An 8,388-nucleotide genomic window follows, 5' to 3' on the forward strand; every position below is an offset into this window, starting at 1 on the left:
CTCTCGGGGCTGTGTCCATCGGTGCTGTGAAAGCAGCTCATATTCAGATGCTCAGAACTCCCGATGAAGTATGCTTTCAATTATCACCCTTTTTAAAGCAATAACTATATGAGAAATGCAGACAAAAAGCTGCATATTCGTACAATTATACAATTATTCTGTAAATACACACACACACATACTTTCTGAACCACTTGTCCCATACGGGGTCGCGGGGAACCGGAGCCTACCCGGTAACACAGGGCGTAAGGCCAGAGGGGGAGGGGACACACCCAGGACGGGACGCCAGTCCGTCGCAAGGCACCCCAAGCGGGACTCGAACCCCAGACCCACCGGACAGCAGGACTGCGGTCCAACCCACTGTGCCGCCGCACCCCCTATTCTGTAAATAATCACTGATAATATTTTAGAGCGCTTTAAAGGCAATCGCATGTAATCCAGATCCATCAGAAGTGATGTTTTGTTTAAACTGTAGGCTTGTGAGTCATCTTATCCATGTTTTTGGAATGGGGGGTCACATGCTGAATCGTCACGGTGACACAAATCTACCACACTCTAAAATGAAACGACTTCTCAAGCTGAACTTTTCAGCAGCACTGGGCACTGACGTTTTGGAAGCGTTTCGATTCCCCTCCCACGTGCTGGCGGCGGATCGATGGCCCGGCCCGGCCCGGCCAGGCAGCCTCTCATCACTGTACTCCTGCGGTCCGACACATCCTCATTATACTACAGCACCGCTGCCACTAAAGGTCACCCTCTCCGAACATAATCACACACAATCAAAGCCACAAACTTCATACGTCAAGGAGACAGTAAACAGCTGGAAGGTCTGTACTTCAGGTAAGATGTACCAGCTTGTTATTAATCTCAGGGTGTAACCACATTATTTTTACCCTAGTATCAAATTGTATCTTTTTTTATGGAACATTTATTAAAAGAAATATCGTGAATAATTTCATATATCTATTACTATTATTATTATTATGTACATATACATATACACACATATATAAAATCATTAGTATTTTACAGTGAATCAAAGTTGGTGTTGAACCATTTTAGCAAACTCATTTGACCATGATGAACCCCACAAGCATCACAACTTAAAAGATAAATCTTAATTTTTTTTAAATCTCTCATCTTTTTTCCTTTCCTCGTTTGACAGCAGGTTGTCACGAAGGGACTATTAAAAGATAGAAAAGTATAGAAACATGTCTCTCTCTAGCATATTAACATAATGAGGAAAACACACTTAGCAGGCCGTGACCTGATGTCATGTGATTATGCTCATGATTGATGATATCCTTTTACCAAAAGGCGCTGATAACACCATGCTCAGAAGCTTGCTTTTTCCCTCTGTCGTAAACCAAGATGTCCTTCAGTCAGGCACCTTGTTCGCTGCATATCATTTTTAATTTTTTATATTTCAAATTCTGCTTTGTTTTGTTAGAGCAGAACAGAATTTTTAACGGTTCGGCAAGAACATGTCCAAATGTCTTCTCTCATCTCCCGTATATTTCCCACTGAGATCTTCCAAAAAGAAATTAATAGCAATGTAGACGGAAGCACCTAATTCAAAATGATAACATATCGCTTTAGAAAATATTAACACATAACAAATAGTTAGGCTTGCAATAAACTAGCATTTTACAATTATTAGAAAGTCTAATTTAAACGTTTCTAATAAATGATAATTTACTATTAAAATGGTAAATTAAGCGGTGATTTATTCATAATTTTTAGTCGATTGATTGAACAAATTCCGTTTTCATTTATGAAACACTTCAGCGCTATTCCTATGTGATAGCTGAGATTCTTGCAGTGTGTGAGAAAAAGAAGAGCATTATTCAGACTTTCATTTAAAACAGAAATGAAAGGTGCAATGAGGGATGTTTAGTGAGATCTGAATGATAAAGGCATATCATATCCATTTGTGTTCATATTTCTCACCGTTCCATGAGCGCTGCCTTTTGAGCTGCACTGTCTTCACACTGTGACTTGTTATTAATGCCTCCTGGAGGAGAGACAGGTTAGAGACTTGCATATCCTGAGCCATTAGGAGACACGCGCGGCTATCGAGATGGTTGACAATTGACCTTTAGCGATGTCAAAGTAGTTTCGGGTCTGCGGTGAGTAATTTCTGGGCCGCCATGTTTCTTGTTTGGATGCCAAGTTCAGCCGCGCGGTCTAAACTAGAGGTGGGGAAAACGTGGTGGGAAGACGGTCTTTCTCGGGTTCAGAACGTGCACTTGGCTGTTGAATTGTGACAAAAATCAGTTCCAGTGGGATATCAATACGCTTCAAAAATGCTAAGCGATTGTTAACATGGAGCACTGAGCAGGACTTTGGCTCAATTACAAATTGGATTTGCACAACCAGGTGGAGTGCAGCACAAGTCTCTGATCCTGGTCCCTTTCAGGTTTTCAATCAAGCGGTTGACCGAACCAAAGATGATCCAAGTGAAGCTGTTATTATTGCTGGCAGGGGCGTCACGATGGAGAAGTGGATACTTTGGTGCACGACAGTTTCCGGGCTCTGGGTTCAAATCGGCCTCAGTCTGTGTGAAGTTTGCACGTGCTCCTTGTATTTGTGGGGGTTTCTTCTGGTTGCTCTGGTTTTCTCTCATGGTCTAAAGATGTGTGTTGCAGGTGGATAGGTGGGTCAAAATTGTTTGTGGTGCGTGATTACAATTTTATGGACTGGGGTCCTATCCAGGGTGTGCACTGGACAAGTGGTTATTGGCAATAGTTGGATGGATGGATGGATGGATGGATGGGCGGGCTATGGCTCCTATCAGTGCTGAGCAGGGAAACACCTGGAAAATGCACAATTACAACTAAAACTTCTATAATAAGCACTGAATTTGAATACAAATTGTCATTTGAGGAAAAGTTAGCTTTTGAGAAACTTTTGGGCTTTTTCTCTTTGAGCTTAGTTTGTTGTTTTTGGTTTTGTTCAGCATTCATTCTTCAGTTCATGCCCTCTCCTGCGGGCGAAGAAAGCAATGCTGAACTCGGTGACTCAACTGGAAACACTCTCCTCTCTCCGTTCGCTCCTTCACCAGACGCCCCGTGTGACAAAGGCCCCAGTGTGGCCGGCCCGCAAAGGTTACAAAGGCGACTTCTGTTGCGCATCGCAAGTGGGACGAAGCTTTAATTTACGCAGTAAAAACACAAGAGCCGCCCTTCACTGTAGCATTTTTATAGCTCTGGAGATGTGGATTTACATGTGAGGGATGCAGTAATATTTTAGGCTGTTTAAAATCCAGGGGAAAGGGCCCACATTCTTGCACTTCCCACAATGCATTGTTCCTTTGTCAGGGGTCACCTCGGTGTCTGGTTGCCGGGCGATGAAGCTTCAGTAGGTATGAGGCAGGACTTGATGACCTGCTAATAAACTTGAGCTCAGAAAATTTTCACACAACCACATTCTCTATTGCCCCGAAGAGAGACAGTAAGTCAGAAAGTAAGAGATTTAAACATGTACAGAAGAAGGTCATTCCTCAGATGGCAGAACCATCGAAAGTTTCCAGTTATTCTTTGTTCTGTTGTTTTAAATTAAATCCAGTCTATGTACCTTGTACTGCCAAATAATAATAATACATTAGTCATGTCTCTCAGTGATACTACATCACATAAGGTACAGATCTGGACTGGTGCAGATGTTGGGCTCTTTATAACTCTGATTTTTCTATCTGTGAACTTGCCAGGATTTGGAAAAACTTTTGTAGTTGAAACATTTTGCCTGACGTGGATAAAAATTTAAAGCGTTTGGCGCGCGGCACATTTACAAGCCCATTTTTGAAACTGTTTTGACAAACTCATTGAGAAACACATGTCTATGATGATTAGTTGGGTGTGGGAATAAGAAGAATAGTTTTGTTCAATTAAAACAGATGAGAATGGTGCCCTGGAGGAATTTCTGCAGGAATTTGGCGGAAAGGTTCCTGTGTGCTGTACGCGTCCTGAACAAATTCACCATGAATCCACGTATTGGGCTGTCAAAAAATTAAATGAAAAGTCATTCTAATAGGTGACCCCTTGGCATGCTTCACATTTCCTGTCAATTATGAAAGTGTAAAGTAATGCATAATTATGAGGCATGGGTGGGCATATTAAAATGCATAAATAATTTCTGTTTATATTATACAGAGTTACTGTAGATGGCTTTATTTCGGCATAATTAACACTTTAAAGTGCAAAAACAGCCAGTTGGCTCAGCTCCGGACAGTCAGACAGTCAGGGCGTCGGAAACGGGTACCAGCGCTTGGTCTGAATGAAGTGAAACTTATTTTAAAAATGAAGGACTTTTTGTAGCAAATGTGCGCTGGGTGTAATCACTCAAGCATTATTTCCCGCAGTTGTACGTGTTTATACGTGCGCAGAAGCGTATATGTAGGCCATCGTGATTCACTGCCTCAGATGAAGCTCCCCTCCTGTACACTGATACCACAATTAGTTGTACTGCTGTTTTTTTTTTTTTTCTTTTTTAATGATCCTTCATTGAGTAGTAAATGCTTGGTAGGCCTCTTGGGTCCCTGTGCAATTCAGGTGTGCATAATTATAATTTCTTAAGGTCATACTCTCAGCGGGATGAATTAGTAAAATTACATAGTTGACCACTTCGGGGCTTGGACGTGGACGCAATTAGCTTCGTTACCGGAGCTGTCGATGGCGAGGGAGGGAGAGAAAGCGATGCAGAACGGGCTGCATCGGCAGGCAGCCCGTGACTCGACAAAGCGAGCGGAATTCCGGAGCGCTCGGCACGTGCCGCGCTTTCATTACTCCTCGGGACTCGGCCGCAGTAGTTTCACAAAGTTTTCTTTATTTACGGACGGCACGTGATTTTTTTCCCTCCCGAGGCAATAAAATCCCGGATTTCCTTCATAATCACGGTATGTGCTGGTCACATGGGCTCGGCGACTTGTCGCATCGGCGGAGTTCTCATCTGCTGGCTGCGAAGAACGGTGCTTGGAGGAGGACGGCAGGCTGCTTTTGACGCAGAACTGAGCTAGACAGACAGTGTTTGTCCCCTACCCCCGCAGTCCCACAAAACTGAGCAGTGCAAATGTATAATAAGCAAGGCCTAAACTGGGGGGTCTTTCAATCATAAAAGGGCAATAGTTCAACCGCCTCCATGCATAATCCCAGCAGTGAAACCCCAGGGACTCCCAGCTCAATGGCACAGAGATATTAGATAGATATATGTAGATTGAGAAGGTAAACAGACTCTCACTCTTACCCAGCATGCCTCCCATTCAAAGTGGAGAAGACATACCGTGGATTGCATTTTTTCACGAGGACGTTCAATCCGAAAGCTCGGCTTTTAGCCTCCGGAGTTCTGATGCCTCCGTTTCCTTGTTTAACGTCGTCGGCACGAGCCGTGCCGACGCCAGGATGACACTGGTGTCTGTCCTCGAAGAATGAGGTTCACGGCATCTTGGCACCGAACCGCTGTCTGCGGCGACGCGGCGACACCGATGGGAAACACAAGGAATGGCCAATTTGCTGCTCCTGGAGTGTGTTACCAAGGGACAGGAATGGACGCACAGGCTCCTTAACACAAAATGTGCAAGTATAGCTTCAAGGAGTGGTCACCAGTTGACTTAGGAATATCTTATCTAAATTTAAGTTAAATGCGTATTATTTTCATTTAATATTATTCTGCAGGCCATGTGTTCAGATACAAACATTTATACATTTATAATTCAAATACAGACGAAAATAACGTGAATTATGAACAACAGCGCTAATAATACTCGATACTGTTTTTATTAATTTTAGGTAGGAAATCACGGTTCCCTAATGTCACGCATAGAAATGACGGAAAAAAAGCGAAGTTGAAAGCCAGGCTCAGCGAGTCGGAGGGGGGGACCGGGGACTGGTCCACCCTCCCATCATCCCCAGCAGGAGCCTCTCCAGAGTAGCGTGAGGATCCTTTTGGCCAGCGGGAGATGCCAGGCGAAGGGTTGGCCGCGCACCACCCTTCGCTCTCTCCGTCAAATTAGACGAATGAAAAGACACCGGTGATGAGTGCGCGACACCGATATTCCAGCGTGTCCATTATCCCAGACAGCGTGAAGCGATGGAGAGGCACGAGCTCGGAACGAGGGAGACTCTTGTTTTTTGTTTGTACCAAATGTAGCGGAAATAGCCTCGGCGCCTCCGCGAACAGAGACCCTGCAAGTTCCGAGGCCTCATTGTTCTAAATGGTAGCTTTAAACCCTGGAAGGGAATTTCACGTCAAAGACACTTGACGTGACGGTTGCTGAGGCAAATCGATACGAAATAAACAAAAGAAAACCTCATTTTTAATCGTATGCAACTGACAGTATGGTATTTAAGAACAAGATAATTTCCTTGTCTCCCGGAGCGTCGGTACGACCTATACGTTGTTGTTAAATCTGAACCCTGAATGAATTCTTTAAAACCACCAATTATAAAAAAATTAACTCTCTTAAAACACCAATAGGTAAAAACGGGCAAAATTACAGCGTAATACGACGGGCCATATACCAAAGCACTGAACTACACCCTTGTTTAAGACTAAGTGTTAATTAGTTACTCATACACTGGCAATCTTTTTAATACAGGCTGACTAATGCAATTTGGTAAGATGGAATCTTAAAACAGAACTACATAAAAACTGGCTAAATTACCATAAAAAAAGGCGCCGAAGGTTTCCATAACTGTTGAGTGGTTATGGTATGATAATAAGACCCCGTTAACCATGTGGTTCTGGCACCTCTAATAATTAAATTAATTGAATGATAGTAATTGAGCAGCAATGCCAGGGCCCTACAGTATTAGTGCAACCTGTGTTTCCAGCTGCTCAACCCTAAATAGCGAAGTGAACTACCTAATCGGCTCGCGGCATCTGGGAATTCCCTCCGAGGCAGGAATATTTGATTACGGCATTAGAAATTCCAAAGTACGCATCTGATGATCCAACTCACCAAGTTAAAGCCACCATTAAAGCTTGCTAACGAATGAAAGGGTAAGCTTGTTAAGCTTTGCAGCCTGATTATTAACTTCCAGTTCATTTAGTCATCCTAATGCTAATTTCAACTTTGTCAATTAAAATAAATAAGGTCATTATCGTTTGTAATGCATTTACATATTTCACAGGTGTAATTCTCGGAGCTTTTACAGTGAGCCTTGTTCCCTTTCCAGGGTAATTCATTCCGTGCCACACCAACAAAGATGGGAGTCGTGCTAATTTATCTCAGAATTTGCGTGAAGTATAAAATCATGCAAATGAACGTAGTTGAAAGACATAGCATTTAGGTGACACTAATCAAAGCCTAAATATGCAGGAAAAGTTGACAATCATCGTAAAACGTGTCATTGAATAGCATGTCGGTCAGGGGTGCTCAAACTGTTGTCAGCTGGATATTGAACTGGCAAAAATTATCGCTATATAATAATAATAATAATAATAAGAAGAAGAAATATTGTCATACTGATATTCGTTTCAGGGTTAGGTGAGGTGCTGCCATGTTTCCAGAGGGTGAAACCTTCACTATCATATCTGCATATTCTACATGATCAGTGAGGTTCTGCACAATGTATGAAGAACAATGTGGTACCAAAGGAGTGTCTGAATGATAATGATAATTAAGTGAAATTATACTGTAAGGGCTAAATAAGGATGGTAAGAGATGTCCCCACTGAAGGGAGGGCTGCTGTTTGGGCTGCGTACAGAATCAGTTCAGCGGTGCCAAAGAGCGCACGGAGTCTATCCGGAGTGAAAAAGCCATGTCCAGGGAGTACGGGCGCCGGGGCACAGTCTACTTCAAACCATATTGATTGAACTAATTGCTTATTAACAAATTACTCATAGTACTGCAGTTTTTTTCTTCCTACAGGCGGAAGAAAGCAATAACACAAAAAAATGAATATACATTAAGTAAACAAGGCTATTATAGTGAAAGGTAATATTATTAATGCCCCTTAATCTATAACAGTATTTGTACAACTATAGCTTTGCAAAAACCTAAATGTATGAACTGTTATTACATCCTAATCTTTTGCCCCAGGTTGTCGCAGGATTGCCAGCGGATCTCCCCTCGCACTCGCGGGAGGGCGTGCGCTTAGTACATCCAGAGTACCTTAAATGGCGTGCTTCACAACATGCCAGCAGAGAACCTCCACACCCCCCCCCCACCTGGCCCCACCGACAGTGTGGTGAAGCCAGCCAGTAAACAGGCCTCGCGGTCTGCTACCTCCGAGCGGCAGGGGCAAACCAACATCACAACAAGAAAGTGTTTATGGGAGGGAGGAAAAAAAAAAAAAAAACCCTCAAGCAGCCAGGCAGAAAGGGCTTAGCCCTGATCAGAGCCCCTCGCCCACCTTTATTCGGCACCATTCACATTGAAATGCAAATATC

This window comes from Scleropages formosus, chromosome 12 (genome assembly GCF_900964775.1).
Source record: "Scleropages formosus chromosome 12, fSclFor1.1, whole genome shotgun sequence".
NCBI classification, from domain to species: domain Eukaryota; kingdom Metazoa; phylum Chordata; class Actinopteri; order Osteoglossiformes; family Osteoglossidae; genus Scleropages; species Scleropages formosus.